Here is a 16,836-nt window from a genome sequence, read left to right as displayed (position 1 = left end):
GAACCTGGATGGCAAATTTACAGTGTCCACAATTTTTTTTTTTTTTTTTTTCCTTCCCTCTCCCCAGTGAAGGGAGGATGTAGTATGAGCACAAGAATACTGTAAAAATAACAAGTACCTAGCGAATCTGGTGAGTTGATATCAAGTGAACCATTTTGACTTCATTATGTAGGGTAGTGGGGTGGCTCAGTTGTAGGGCACTGGACTCAGGATCAAGGGGCGAAAGTTTGCGCCCTGCCCGGGTAGCTGGCCTTTCCTGGGAGGGGTAGTGCTTTTCTGTAATCCTAGCAGGGCTATATGATCTATCTAGGTCTAGCTGGGGGGAATAATCCCCTTATCTCCTCATTATATATACAGTACAGTATATCTGTCTCTCTCTCTGTCTATGCGGTATATATACTGTATATCCATCCGTCCATCATCCAATCCTACATTGCCCCGTGAGGAGCGTAGGAGCCCGGGGCTAGACAAGTTGATCCTGGCATTTAAGATGAGAGTGAATATATATATACATATTTGGCCAGATGCCTCAATCCCGTTTGGGGCGGCCACAAACAAATCGCCTCCATGTCGCAGTCCCCCGCCATTTCACTGCCCTGCTCCCAACTCACACCCCCCTCTCTCATATACCTCTCTACCCTATCCCTCCTTCTCATCCTCGGCCTCCCCCTCCACCTCACTCGCATCCACTCTCTTCTTCAGTCTTTCACCCTCCATCCTCTCCACATGGCCAAACCACCTTAGTGTAGTCCTCCTAATGCTTCCTATCACATCCACATCCACACCACAATGCTCCTTTATATCCTCATTTGTCAGCCTGTCTTTCCATGTGACTCCACAGGCTCCTCTTAAATAACTCATTTCCACTGCTCTCACTCTTGACTTGTGTCCTTCCAACAACATCCAAGCTTCACTTCCATACGTTAGAGTTGGTATCACAATACTGTCATGTAGTAACTTTTTAACTTCCATGCTTACTTCCCTGTTTCTTATCATTGCTTTCAAGGAACCAGCAATCTTTCTTCCCTGCTTTACCCTTTCAAGCATTTCACCCTCCAAACCTCCATCCTTACTCATCACACTACCCAAGTACTGTACTTAAACATACTCACATTTTCCAATTCCTCACCATGCAACCTCGCTGTACATTCACTGACTCCACCTCTCTCAAAGACCATCACTTTACTCTTCCCTACATTCACCTTTAAGTTCTGTTTCTTACTCTTCCAAATTCATCCACCAAGCCTTGAAGCTCCCCTTCGTCTTCATTCACCAACACAGTATCATCTGCCAACAACAGTACAGGGAGTTTCCAAACACTACCCTCTCTCACCAGGGCCACTCCAACATCCACTACCCTACCTTGTACCTCTTTTATTATCCCATCCATGTACAGACTGAACAACCATGGAGACATGACACATCCCTGTTTCAACCCAACCTTCAAAGAGAAAAATTCACTCAGTTCTCCATCCACATGCACTGCAGCCTTAGCACCATCATACATACTCTTCACAGCATTCAACAACTTCCCATCTACTCCATATATTCTTAATACTTTCCACAATCCTTGTCTATCCACCCTGTCATATGCTTTCTCCAAATCCATGAAAGCCGCATACAACTTCTTTCCCTTCTCTAGAAACTTTTCCACTAAAGATCTAAGAATGAATATCTGATCTACACAACCTCTTCCCTTCCTAAACCCTCCCTGTTCTTCAACTAATTCCTCTGTTCTTTCTCTAACTCTGTCAATAAGTATCCTACCATACACTTTTCATATTATACTAAGAAGACAAATGCCTCTATGATTACAACACACTTCTTTTTCCCCTTTTCCTTTGTACAAGGGAATAATTATACCTGACTTCCAATCCTCCGGAACTCTACCTTCCTCCCAGGCCAATCTGCACATCTTCCACATCCATTCTACTACTATCTCTCCCCCATGCTTCAGCATTTCACCACACACTCCATCAATTCCTGGGGCTTTCCCCAATTTAACTTCCTTCATTGCTTCCACAACTTCTATCCTACTGATTTCTTCTTGTCTTCTCACCTCTCTCCTTCTCCCAGCCATTCTCCAGCCACTTATACTCGCATTACTTCCATCCTCTATGTTCAACAGTTCCTTAAAGTGTTCTCTCCATCTGCTCACTTTTTCTCCCTTCTCCACTAGTAATCTAGTAATTCCACCATGCTGTTCCTTGCACCCCCCTCCGTCTTCTCTTCATCCCACACACCACATCACATGCTGTACATATTTCTCTTGTGAATATCCTGGACACACCTTCAATGTCCTCCATCTGCTCCAATTCATATTTGCCCAATCGTTCCTCCACTTCTCTCTTATATTCTGCCTTTTTCTCATCCTCTTGTAACCTTTCCACTCTCCTTGCAAATACTCCTTCTTCCTGTCCTTCCCTTCTTCTATTTCTCCATCTTATTTGGATCTTGATTCTGGCCACCACCAAGTAGTGGTCAGAAAGTCCACTCCCCCAGCCTCTATAAGCTCTTGCATCCATTACACATCTTTGCATCCTTTCATCCACACACACACACAATCAGTCATTGCCTTCCTTTCATTCAGTTCATCACCCACCCTTCTCATCACTCACCATGTATACCTGTGGATCATTTTGTGCCTGAAGAGGGTATTGGCTATCACCAACCCCCTCCCAGGACAAATGTCCACTAACGCACTGCCATTCTCATCTATCTCAAGCACACCCCACTCACCAACTATTCCATCCACCTTCACATTCCCTACTTTACCATTCATATCCGTGATCAAAAACACTCTCTCATTCCTTCCAATCTTTTCCATGCACACTTCTACATTTGTCCAGAACTCTTCTCTCACTCTGCTTGCACGATCTTGCATTGGCGCATACACTCACACAATCCCCCACATTTGTATCCCAACTTTCAATCTTACCCACCCAATCCTTGACCCAACTGATCCATACTCTCTTATGTTCTTCTTCCAACTTTTACTCACAACTATACACACTCCCTCTTTTGCCCTCTCATTCTCACCTACTCCTACACATATACCCCATTCATACTCCCATTCTCTCACTCTCCATTTAGTTTCAGTTACTCCACATACATCAACTTTTGCACCCTCAAGCACCTGGACAATCTCTCTTTTTTTCACCTCATCATTCGCACCTCTTACATTCCATGTTGCAATTACCATGTCCTTTGTCCGGTCCTTGGTCGTCATCTTTTGGTCAGTCCTTGTCCGAGGCTTCTTGTTCGTCTTTTTAGTTAGTTGTTTTCCGGGGATTGTCACTAACCCTCCACCAACCCTTTTAGTCCCCTTGTACGTCAAGTAGGGATACTGTGTGTGTGTGAAATACCCACCCCAACGGGAGACCACTAACAGAGTGGCGAAAGTCGAAACACCCACCCCAAGAAGGGACCACGGACAGGGTGCCTTGCAAACTGCAATGCAGTGTGTCTTCTGCTCATCACTCAGCAGTCTTGGCACAAATTTTGCAGCGATGCGTCTCATGCCCAACATGTCCGACAGCATGCATTGCACGCTCCCGTACGACAGTCCTGCTATACCATAAACATCATGGATAGTTTGTCTATCATCTGTAAGGATAGCATGACGAACATTTCCAACGTTTTCTGGTGGTGTTGCCGTTGATGGTCGTCCAGAATGGTTATCGCCTTCGACGGACGTTCGTCCTTTCTTGAACCACTTGTACCAGAAAAATGTTCTGCTGTGGGACATGGCACTGTCACCAAAGGCTTGCTGATCAACCAGTGAGCTTCTGCAGCTGTCTTGTTGATCTTGAAACAGAACTTGACACAGGATCTTTGTTCTGTGAGGTTCGCCATTGCAAAACCACCTACACACCATGTTACAATAGTAAGCGTAGCTCAACAACACGTCCGCTCACAGACACGACCGGGGCCACACTGACACAAAAGGGGTGTTGCTGACTTCTAGTGGCAAAAGGCAAAGCTGCAAATAGTTGGCTCCCTCTTTTCAAACTACTGCCCTTTGTTGTGGTAGGAGTCCTGGGTGTGGACCTGGCTAGGCCTGGGTCAAGGGTCGGCTGCAGGTTGTGCGGCACCCTGAAGGGGCCGCAGTCCCATCTGGAAGGAGCAGCTGTCAAAGGTTGGCTGTGGCCACCTACATGGGGAAGGACCCGGCGACTATGGTGCGTGATAGAGGTTGTTCGCCACCTCCGGGGACTGCAGCCTCACCTGGGAGAGGAGGCCATCAGGGGTGGTCTGTAGTCGCTCGCTCTTGGGGAGTCTGGCAGTGCCTGTCGGTGGCGAGGGTGGAGCCGCAGCAACAGGACACCTGGCCTTGGGGTCGTCTCACCCTGGCTGGTCTCTGGCGGGGTACCTGCGGAGGAGCAATTCCCACTCTCTGGAGAAGAGGGGAGGGGAGAAGGGCGCCTTGCTCCGCCGCAGGAAGGGCAGGCTGAACAAGGGGCGTCACCCTCAGTAGGAACCCCAAGGGTCGTGGAGGGGGAGAGACCAGTGGTCTGCTCCACAGCTTGCCAGGCCTGATGGTCCCTGCTGGAATTCCAGACTGGGGCACGAGAATGAGACCCAGTGAGCACTCTTTCGGCCAGACAGACCCAATGGGCACTGCCTGAGTTTCTACCTGGGACAGAGGTAGAAGCAGGCCCAGAGGATAGTGTCCTCGGGTGCTGCTTGTTCCAGGGACGATGGGAGGTGGATGCCTGGTGGGCACTCCTGGCTAACGCTGCAGGTCTGATGGACTCTGCCCTCCTGCCGTCGTGGCTGGGGCACCTGTTCCAGAGACAATGGGAGGAGGAGACCTGGTGGGCTCTCCTGGCTAACGCTGCAGGTCCAGTGGACTCTACATGTCCTCCTGCCATTGGGGCTGGGACAGCTTGGGGGACGACCAGTGGTCTGTCCCACGAAAGTAGCTCCGGTTGAATATACCCCTGGGCCCGCCCCCCTCCTGTGGAGATCCAGCAAAGGTCATCTGTGAGACGTGCAGACGTGCTGGCTCCCAAAGGTGGGTGGCAGAGGAAGGAGAACCGGTGGTCACTCCACTCACAGTAGGTCAGGTGGATGCTACTGTGCCGCTGTTCCCCTGGAGTATAGCAGGACTTGAGGCTCCGGTGGAGACCCCTCCTCTTGTGAAGGCCGATCCGGTGGACACGGCGTCCGAGGGCCTGCTTGGGACTTGGTGATGGCAAGTCCCACGTCCCCGATTCTGGTGAGTGCTTCCTCCGCCGGAGTGTAGTGCACTCAGATTGCGTACTGCCTGGTGGTCTGGCTGCGAGGAAGAGGGGCGTTGGGTCACGGGGGAGATAGTCGTTCCCGCTCGGAAGGCTCGGAAGGCGGAAAAGCCTCCCTGTCATCTCCTTATAGGGTGGGGGTCACCTCCCTGTGCCCTCCTCCTAGGGTGGTGGTGTCTGGCTCGCTCCGCTGAGCAGGTATTTCAATATATATATATATATATATATATATATATATATATATATATATATATATATATATATATATATATATATGTTATGCGGGATGTTTTTAGTCCTACCTCTCGTCCTAAAAACGCCCGCGACTGAGCGGAGTCCTCTTTCCGGACCGGAGTTAAAGCACCATCAAAGGAACAGGGCATAAAAACTCGGCAGTACACCTTAACACATCTGTTGAACTTATTCAATACACCTTACAATATAGGAACAGAAAGACACTGGATATGGTATGAACAGGAAGACAGAGCGGGTTTACTAACACACACTATACACACAGGAATATCAAGGGCAGGATTCATACATATGTTACAAGTTAACAATCACTACTTCACTAGAGTATGGCAACTGTATTATGAATAGTGAATAATTGTCATTTGGTGTTCTAGACAAGATGCACAGTATATAGTTGGAACAATGGGCCTAGTTGGCGTATATTTGCATATATCTGTAATAGCACGCAGAATGTCCTCAGCGCTTGTCACTTTGCCGTGGCGACACTGTTATACTGGTGCTTGATCTCTCCATTGAATTAGTTTCTCTATATTCAATCACGTTATATACATATGTTCTCTGGCCCTGATTCACTCTCTTGAGGTTCGTCACTATAGTGTGTCACTTAACATTAATTTCTGCACTGTTTTAATGTCACTGTCTCTGAGGTTTGCACTTATACTTTACGGGCGAGATGCGTTGAGATCGCCATGAGTACCCGGTACCTGAGTTAGCAGAGGTGGCGTCCGGGCGTGGGAGGGGGTCCTCTAGGGGAGCCCTCCTGCAGGAGACAGGGGATCGCCCGCAGGGGCATCGTCTCCCGGACTTCCTTCATCCAGGGGGTGCAGGGAAGCCCTTCACTCTGGGGGCCTCGACCTGGTGAGAGGCCCTCGTGTAGGAGCCTCATCGGTGGAGTGCAGGGAGGCCCTTCACTCTGGGGGCCTCGACCTGGTGAGAGGCCCTCGTGTAGGAGCCTCATCGGTGGGGTGCAGGGAGGCCCTTCACTCTGGGGGCCTCGACCTGGTGAGAGTCCTCGTGTAGGAGCCTCATCGGTGGGGTGCAGGGAGGCCCGCCGGTCTGGGGGCCTCGACCTGGTAGGTGGCCCTCGGGGCTGGGGCCAAACAATTCTAGGAGCCGGGCCTGCCGCCTCTTGCTCCTGGCGGAGGGCCGTGGGGGAGTGGGGCCCAGACAACCCTGCTCAGGGGCCTGCTGACCAGTACTGGAGGTCCGGATGCTGCGGTCGCCTATAGGGCAAGGCGCCGTTAGGAGGGAACTGCGGCACCTCTTCCTTGGGGTGTCTGTCAGGGGTCGGAGTCGTCCAGGGGCTGGCTGCAGGGCCGGTACAGGACTGCTCCACCACTCTAGGAACGGCAGCACCTCCGGAGAACCACACCTGGAGGGAGAGAGAGAAGGGCGTCCCACGCAGCCGAGAGGTAGGGGACTGGCCACGCAGGGGACCTTCCCCTCCGGGAGAACCCTAGGAGCTGTAGATGAAGGGCGTACGATGGCCGCTTCTTCCCCCACACGTATGATGGCCGTGTTGGCTGTTCCACAGCTCCTGAGGGTAGCAGCTGAAGGGCATACGATGGCCGCTCCTTCCCCCACACGTACGATGGCCGAGATGGCGGTGCTGCTCCCGAAGCAGTAAGAGGCAGATGAGGGCGTACGATGGCCGCTCCCTCCCCGGCACGTACGATGGCCGTGTTGGCGGTGTTACTCCCATAGGAGGAGAAGGAAGTGGATGGAGGGCGTACAATGGCCGCTCCCTCCCCGACACGTACGATGGCCGTGTTCGCGGTTCCACTTCTCCTTCCTTTGCCTGTCGGTGTGCGCTCAATAGCTACTCCACCGAGGCCGTCTCCAGATAGATCTGTAACCGAAGGGCGTACGATGGCCGCTCCTTCCCCCACACGTACGATGGCCGTGTTGGCGATGTTACAGGGGGAAACAACTGAGGGGCGTATGATGGCCGCTCCCTCCCCGGTACGTACGATGGCCGTATCCGCGGTGTTGCGTGGGACTATTTCTGAAGCAGTCCCAACCCGAACCTGGTGAAAGCTGCCGCGCTTGCAGGGTCGTTCCCTCTTCCTGGGTGGTCGCTGTTGGGTTGGTTCCGCGGAAGAGGGACCCAAGGTGGGGGCGCCACGGAGCCCTTCTTGCTCCGGCCCAGGCTTACCTTGCCCTGGCCTTCCATGGTATCCTCCTGGGGTGTTGGTGGTGGGGCTGCGGGTTGGGATTGGGGTGGGGGGTTTGGTCCAGCGGCGGCGGCGGTCCGTATTTTAATATATATATATATATATATATATATATATATATATATATATATATATATATATATATGGAAAACTAGATAGACAAGTAAATGGGTAGATGCACTGAAATGACGTATCAGCTTTACTATGCTGCGTATGTACAGCATATTATGTGATCGTATTGCTTTTCAAGACCATGGAGTAGGTGGCAAAGGAATCAAGACCCATGATGTGACCTTTACAGTCCATGATAAAGCATACGAGGGTTAAGATACTTTGTGTTAGTAAGAAACTTTTAATGCATTACAGAATTATTCACAATTCGGATGTTTCTGGATAGAAAATTATACTTTTATCTTGATATAAACTTTAATTTATGCAACAGTGCACATCAACCTACAAATGATATAATGATATGTCTGTAGAATGGGGAGGAAGTGAAGAAGGATTCTTGTTGATAATCATTGTAACCAAGTAAAAATAAGTATGGCAACAATATAGTAATTTCGCCTAATCAAGAAAAAGTTTACATTCTTGAACATCAACATAAAATTATGTATAGAGTGTGTGGAGCCTGGTGATCTTGTTTTGCATTGGTCGTCAAGGATAGACCACTTTGCGGCCACTGGTAGTGGTAGCTACAGCAAGAGTATTAGTTATATTGAATACTAAGTGTGTGTGTGGGTAAAGGATACTTCAAGAATATGATTTTGTATAGCCACAGATGTATGACAATATTGAAGGTAAGTCTTATATTGCAGTTATTTGATTACAGTGTGTTAGGATAGTGACCAACCCTCGTCTGTAACACGCAGTAGTGTTAATAGTTTCTAGAGAACAGTAAGTACTGCAGGTAATTTAGTTGATTTGGTTGACAGGCCCAAATACCACCTGAGTTAACGTTCTCTCTTGAAAACTCGTTGAAAATCAGTTCTTGGATTCTCATAATCTTGTACCGTAAGGGAGGTTACAGGTTCCTCGAGTTTTAGTCCAAGTAAATCATTCATCACCACTAGCCTCAGTCAAGAATATAAGGTCAAGTTGGTTGTTCTGTATGCCGTCAGCTGATTTTCAAAGTGTTAGGTTCAGTTTTAGATATTTTGTTCTGGTAGATTTCTAGGCAATTCTTCTGACCAACCATTGAACTGATTCAGTGACTTGTAAGTTAAAGGTGTGCAGAAGTGCATGGGGTAATTTTTTACAAGCAAGAAGGATTTGAATTTTCTACCAGAAGGAATCAAAGGGCGTGCTTCAAATTGATTGGTAGAAAACCATCACCTGACAAAAAGTATGCCTATGAGTGGCTGAAACAGACGTAGAAGACGCATGCACACTACATGGAACGAGAAACACAAGTATGAACACACGCATTTTTTACATGGACTGGCAGTCAAGCTCCAAGGTATGGTATTTTAGGAAAGTTTTATTAAATTCAATATCTCTGTAAATATCGATTTACGAATCGGGTTATGGGGGTTCATCAGCATTCATCGGTATTGCACTATGCAGTTATGGACGCAAGAACCTACAGTGGTTCGGGGAGTGGCCTTTCTGACCACTACTTGGTGGCGGCCAGAATCAAGATCCAAGTAAGATGGAGATATAAAAGAAGAGAAGGATGGGAGGGAGTATTTGCAAGGAGAGTGGAAAGGTTACAAGAGGATGAGAAAAAGGCAGAATATAAGAGAGAAGTGGAGGAATGATTGGGCAAATATGAATTGGAGCAGATGGGGGACATGGAAGGTGTGTGCAGGATATTCACAGAAGAAATATGTGCAGCATGTGATGTGGTGTGTGGGATGAAGAGAAGACAGAGGGGGGGTGCAAGGAACAGCATGGTGGAATGAAGAGGTGAGACAGGCTGTGGCACAAAAGAAGAAAGCATACAATGAATGGATGAGAAATAGGAGCGTGGAAGAAGTTGAGAGGCGGAAGAGAGAGTTATATGTAGAAAGAAAGAAAGAGAGGTGAAAAGATTAGTAAGAGAGAGTAAGAAGAGAGTGGATGAGGCATTTGGAAGGAATTTGAGTGTAAAATGGAGGGACTGTAAGAAAATGTTCTGGAAAGAGGTGAAGAGAGTAAGACAGGGCGGAAGTGAAGTTAGCAGGAGAGCGAAAAATGAAAATGGTAGCTTACTAATGGAGAAGTGAGCAGATGGAGAGAACACTTTAAGGAATTGTTGAACATAGAGGATGGAAGTAATGCGAGTATAAGTGGCCGGGGAATGGCTGGGAGAAGGAGGGAGGTGAGAAGACAGGAAGAAATCAGTAAGATAGAAGTTGTGGAAGCAATGAAGAAAGTTAAATTGGGGAAAGCCCCAGGAATTGATGGAGTGTGTGGTGAAATGCTGAAGCATGGGGTAGAGATAGTAGTAGAATGGATGTGGAAGATGTGCAGATTGGCCTGGGAGGAAGGTAGAGTTCCGGAGGATTGGAAGTCAGGTATAATTATTCCCTTGTACAAAAGGGGAAAAAGCAGTGTGTGGTAATCATAGGGGCATTAGTCTTCTTAGTATAATAGGAAAAGTGTATGGTAGGATACTTATTGACAGAGTTAGAGAAAGAACAGAGGAATTAGTTGGAGAAGAACACGGAGGATTTAGGAAGGGAAGAGGTTGTGTAGATCAGATACTCATTCTTAGATCTTTAGTGGAAAAGTTTCTAGAGAAGGGAAAGAAGTTGTATGCGGCTTTCATGGATGTGGAGAAAGCATATGACAGGGTGGATAGACAAGGATTGTGGAAAGTATTAAGAATATATGGAGTAGATGGGAAGTTGTTGAATGCTGTGAAGAGTATGTATGATGGTGCTAAGGCTGCAGTGTGTGTGGATGGTGAACTAAGTGAATTTTTCTCTTTGAAGGTTGGGTTGAAACAGGGATGTGTCATGTCTCCATGGTTATTCAATCTGTACATGGATGGGGGTGATAAAGGAGATACAAGGTAGGGCAGTGGATGTTGGAGTGGCCCTAATGAGAGAGGGTAGTGTTTGGAAACTCCCTGTACTGTTGTTTGCAGATTATGCTGTGTTGTTGAGTGAAGACGAAATGGAGCTGCAAGGCTTGTTGGATGAGTTTGGGAGAGTGTGTAAGAAACGGAATCTAAAGGTGAATGTGGGGAAGAGTATAGTGATAGTCTTTGAGAGAGGTGAAGTCAGTGAATGTACAGCGAGGTTGGATAGTGAGGAATTGGAAAATGTGAGTACGTTTAAGTACTTGGGTAGTGTGATGAGTAAGGATGGAGGTTTGGAGGGTGAAGCGTTTGAAAGGGTACAGCAAGGAAGAAAGGTTGCTGGTTCCTTGAAAGCAGTGATAAGAAACATGAAAGTGAAAAAGTTTCTACGTGACAGTATTGTGATACCAACTCTAGCGTATGGAAGTGAAGCTGGGATGTTGTTGGAAGGACACAAGTCAAGAGTGAGAGCAGTGGAAATGAGTTATTTAAGAGGAGCCTGTGGAGTCACATGGAGAGACAGACTGACAAATGAGGCTATAAAGGAATGTTAAGGTGTGGATGTGGATGTGATAGGAAGCATTAGGAGGAATACACTGAGGTGGTTTGGCCATGTGGCGAGGATGGAGGGTGAAAGACTGACAAAGAGAGTGTATGTGAGTGAAGTGGAGGGGGGGAGAGGGAGGGGGAGGCCGAGGATGAGATGGAGGGATGGGGTGGAGAGGTACATGAGAGAGAGAGGTGTGAGTTGGGAGCAGGGCAGTGAAATGGTGAGGGACAGGGCGACGTGGAGACGATTTGTTTGTGGCCACCCCAAATGGGATTGAGGCGTCTGGCAATAGATAGGTAGATAGATAGTTTATGGTGTTAATATCCCTGAACTGCGTGTTGGCAACTTGTAAAATAATACCGTAATTACAAGTCATTTAGGCATTAACTTGGTGTGACGGTCTGACCTCACTTAGTGTAACTTACACCCCAAGCAGTTCAGTTCTACCAGAACAAATTCCAACCTTACTCTAGTTATTGGTTTAACAAGCCTGAAAAAAGTAGGGCAGGAATGAGAATGTACCGCTTGCTTACAGAGGCCTTGGCAGAACTAAGTTGCCAGGCAGCAACTTGGCTGGTGCTTGGGTAGAGTAGTTCACATGACTTGACCAACAAGCAAGATTTAAAAAATCAATATAAACTCCCACTTATATATCATCGCAATATCCGGCACTGCTAGCTTGGCACTTTGAAAGCAATATCTGACGAAATTATGCAATATCTGGTGCAAAAACAGGTTGTAACTGGTGGTTCTATGCAATTTCCGTTGTTAAGGTGTATCAACCAGCTAGGTAACGGTAGCCAACCGGTGCTGTATTACAGTATTGTATCATTATTGTATTTTATGCTTAATTTTCATCTTTTTCTCATTGGAAAGGTTTTAGGATAGAGGTTCGAGACGGATAGTGACGCACTGTCTAGCTCGACATCGATTGTTGATCTGATGGGGGGTACTATGCAGTATCCGGCATTTCACATTAACTAGTGTAAGGCTTGGCTGAATTATGCCAGATGATTGAGAGTTTACTATCTTACTGTCTGTCTTGTCTGACTCTCCAATCCCGTAAGGGGTGGCCACAAACAAATTGCCTCCACGTTGCCCCATCCAATGCCACTTCACTGCCGTGCTCTCAACTCACACCCCCTTCTCACATATACAGTATATACCTCTGCACTCCATCCCTCCATTTCATCCTCGGCCTCCCCCTCCCTCTCCCCTCCTCCACCTCACTTGCTTACACTCTCCTCGTTAGTCTTTTAGTCTCCATCATCTTCATATGGCCAAACTACCTCAGTGTATTTCTTCTAACGCTTTCTGTCACATCCATATCCACACCACAGCGCTCCTTCACTTCCTCATTTGTCAGTCTATCTCTCCATGTACCTCCACATGCTCCTTTCAAATAATTCATTTCCACGGCTCTCACCCTTGACTTGTGTCCATCCAACAACGTCCAAGCTTCACTTCTATAGGTTAGAGTTGGTATAACATTACTGTCATGCTGTGATTTTTCTACTTCCATGCTCACTTCCCTGTTCCTTATGACTGCTTTCAAAGACCCAGCAACCTTTCTTCCCTGTTTTACCCTTTCAAGCACATCACCCTCTAAACTTCCATCCTTACTCATCACAATACCCAAATACTTAAACGCACTCATTTTCCATATCCTTCTCATCCAGCCTCACTGTACATTCAGTGACTTCACTTCTCTCAGAGATCATAACTTCACTCTTCCCTACATTTGCCTATAGATTCCATTTCTTACACACACTCCCAAACTTATTCACCGAGCCTTGCGGTTCCCCTTCATCTGCACTTAACAACACAGTCTCATCGGCAAACAACAGTACAGGGTTTTAAGTACAGAGTTTGATGTATATCATATTATTGATCTTTGACGGAAGCTTTATAGAAGAAAAAGTGTTTGTACAAATGAGATCCACCTATAGAACACTCCAGAAGTAACCAGAATGTTTATAAGATAAAAGGAAAATATTATTAAAGAATTATTGCTTAGAAATGCATGTACCCCCTGGGGGTAGGGGGGTTTCAAGAATACTCCCCCAGTATCCCTGCTTGTCGTACGAGGCGACTAAAAGGGGTGGTGGTGGGTTAGTGCCCCACCCCGTAAAAAGAACTAACTAAAAAAGCAAATAAAGCGCCTCGGACCCGGACGGACCATACGTTGACGACTAAGGTACGGACAAAGGACATTCTGAGGGTAGGAACGTGGAATGTGAGAGGAGTGAATGATGAAGTGAAAGAGAGAGAGATTGTCCAGGTGCTTGAGGATGCAAAAGTGGATATATGTGGATTGACTGAAACTAAATGGAAAGGTGAAAGGATGAGAGAATGGGAATACGGTGTAGGTATATGTGCGGGAGTCAGTGAGAATGAGAGGGCAAGAGAGGGAGTATGTCTGATGATAAGCAAGAAGTGGAAGGAGAATATAAGAGAGTATGGAACAGTGGGTGCAAGGATTGTATGGGTGAGGATGAAAGTAGGTATACAAGCATGGGCGATTGTATGTGTGTATTCTCCAACAGAGGATCGAGTGGCAAGAGTGAAAGATGAGTTTTGGGCGAGAGTAGAAGCATGTATGGACAAGTTTGAGAGGAGCGAGAGAGTGCTGTTGATTGGAGACATGAATGGCAAAGTTGGGAATGTACGAGTGGATGGAGTGGTTGGTCAGTGGGGTGTGCCAGCTGAAGTAGATGGGAATGGTAGTGCTTTGGTGGACATCTGTGCTGGTAAGGGGTTGGCAATAGCCAACACCTACTTTCGTCATAAGATGATCCACCGGTATACATGGAGAGTAATGAGGAGGATGGATGGTGTACTTGTTGAACGAAAGGCAATGATAGACTACGTGTGTGTGGATGAGCGAATGAGAAGACAAGTGTTGGATGCAAGGGTGTGGAGAGGGTGGGGGAATGGAGTCTCGGACCATCACTTAGTGATGGCCAAGGTAGAGCTGCAAAGAAAGTGGTTGAGGAGACGAAGGGGAAGACAGGAGGAAGCAGCTCCTGTGAGAAGAGTGGAGAAATGCAAGATAGTGAGAAAAGGACAGAGTATAAGAGCATTGTGGAAGAAAGATTGGGAAGGTATGAGCTAGAGCAGATGGAAAGGGTGGAAGACGTATGTAAGATATTCACGGAAGAGATAAGCGCAGCGTGTGAGGTGGTTTGTGGAGTGAGGAGGAGATGCAAGGGTGTGCAAGGGACAGCATGGTGGAATGATGAGGTGAAACGAGCTGTGGAACAAAAGAAGAAGGCATATGGTGAATGGTTGGCAAGTAGAGGTAGGGGAGAAGATGTGAGAGAGAAGAGAGAGGTATATGTGAGCAGGAGAAGGGAGGTTAAGAGACTGGTGAAGGAGAGTAAGAAGAAGGTGGATGAAGAGTTTGGGAGGAATCTGAGTGTGAAATGGAGGGAGAGTAAGAAATTGTTTTGGAAGGAGGTAAAGAAAGTAAGGCAGTGTGAAAGGGGAAATAGTAGGGGAGTGAAAGATAGGAATAATAGATTGTTGGTGGAGAAGAGAGAGAAATTGAGGAGATGGAAGGAGCACTTTGAGGATTTGTTGAATGTAGAGAGTGAGAGCAGTGTGAGTATAAGTGGTTGGGGAATGGCTGGGAGAAGAAGAGATGAGAGGAGGGAGGAAGAGTATCAGTAGGGCGGAAGTAGTGGAAGCGATGAAGAAGATTAAGCTGGGAAAGGCCCCAGGAATTGATGGAGTGTGTGGTGAAATGCTTAGGTATGGGGGTGAGATTGTTGTGGAGTGGATATGGAAGTTGTGTAGATTGGCTTGGGAAGAGGGAAGGGTTCCAGAGGACTGGAAATCAGGTATAATTGTTCCTCTGTACAAAGGAAAAGGGGAGAGAGAAGTATGTGGTAACCATAGGGGTATTTGCCTTCTTAGTGTGACTGGTAAAATATATGGTAGAATACTCATTGATAGGGTTAGGCATATGACAGAGGAGCTAGTTGGAGAAGAACAAGGGGGATTTAGGAAGGGAAAAGGGTGTGTAGATCAGATATTTGTTCTAAGATGTTTAGTGGAGAAGTATCTAGAGAAGGGAAGGAAAGTGTATGCTGCCTTCATGGACTTGGAGAAAGCTTATGACAGAATAGATAGGCAAGGTATGTGGAAGGTATTAAGAATATATGGAGTGGAAGGGAAATTGTTGAGTGCTGTGAAGAGTATGTACGAGGGAGCTAGGACTACGGTGCGAGTGGATGGTGAGCTGAGTGAGTTCTTTGATCTCAATGTGGGACTGAAACAGGGGTGTGTGATGTCTCCATGGCTGTTTAATATATATATGGATGGGGTTGTAAAGGAGGTGCAAGGTAGGGCAGTGGATGCGGGGGTGGCCCTAATGAATGAGGGTGAGATTTGGAAGCTTCCGGTGTTGCTGTTTGCTGATGGTACAGTATTGTTGAGTGAAGACGAATGGGAGTTGCAAGGTTTGGTGAATGAATTTGGGACAGTGTGTTGGAGGAGGAAGCTGAAAGTTAATGTAAACAAAAGTAAAGTTATGGTGTTTGAGAGGAATGAAGTCACAGAGTGTGCAGTGAGGTTGGATGGTGAGGATATGGAGAATATGAGTGCATTCAAGTACTTGGGTAGTGTGATGCGTAAGGATGGAACTTTGGGGGATGAAGTACGTGAAAGGGTACAGCAGGGAAGAAAGGTTGTTGGTACACTGAAAGCAGTGATGAGAAATAGGGAGGTGAGTATGGAAGTTAAGAAGTCACTGCATGATGGTATTGTGATCCCTACCCTGACGTATGGAAGCGAGGCGTGGACCTTGCAAGAGGGGAACAAGTCAAGAGTGAGAGCAGTGGAAATGAGTTACTTGAGAGGAGCATGTGGAGTGACGTGGAGGGACAGGTTGATGAATGAAGAAGTGAAGGAGCGTTGTGGGGTAGATGTGGATGTGGTTGAAAAGATTAGGAGAAATACACTGAGGTGGTTTGGACATGTGGAGAGAATGGAGAATGAAAGACTGACTAAGACGGTGTATGTAGGTGAGGTGGAGGGAGGGAGAGGGAGGGGTAGACTGAGGATGAGGTGGAGGGATGGAGTTGAGAGGTATATGAGGGAGGGAGGGGTGAGTTGGGGGGAGGGGAGTCAAATGGTGGGTGACAGAGTGACTTGGAGGCGTTTTGTCTGCGGCCACCCTTTGCGGGATTAGGGCGTCGGGCTATAGATAGATAGATAGATAGAAGTTGCGAGCATATTGATTCAGCGTCTTTTTTAAGTGTAATTCAAAACATTCACCTTTTTTTTTTTTTTTTTTTTTTTTAATGGATTTTGGTGTGATTCATTTTACTTATACAGTAAACTCTCAATTTTCTGTTGTAATTCAGCCAAGCCCACTGCCGAATAACGTGAACACCTGATATTACATAGTATCCCTCCCATCATGTCAGTATTTGGTGTTAAGCCAGATATTGTGTTGCCGTCTGTTTTGACCCCTAATCCTAAAAACATTCCCATAAGTAAAAGATGAAAACTAAGCATAAAATACAATAATACAGTATAATGTAACAATACAGGAATACAGCCCTAGTTGATATGCCCCAACCCTGGATATTGCATAGAACTGCC

This window comes from Coenobita brevimanus, chromosome 23 (assembly GCF_032717465.1).
Source record: "Coenobita brevimanus isolate Jiangsu-jjx chromosome 23, ASM3271746v2, whole genome shotgun sequence".
In the NCBI taxonomy this organism is placed as follows: domain Eukaryota; kingdom Metazoa; phylum Arthropoda; class Malacostraca; order Decapoda; family Coenobitidae; genus Coenobita; species Coenobita brevimanus.
This window is presented reverse-complemented; position numbering follows the sequence as displayed.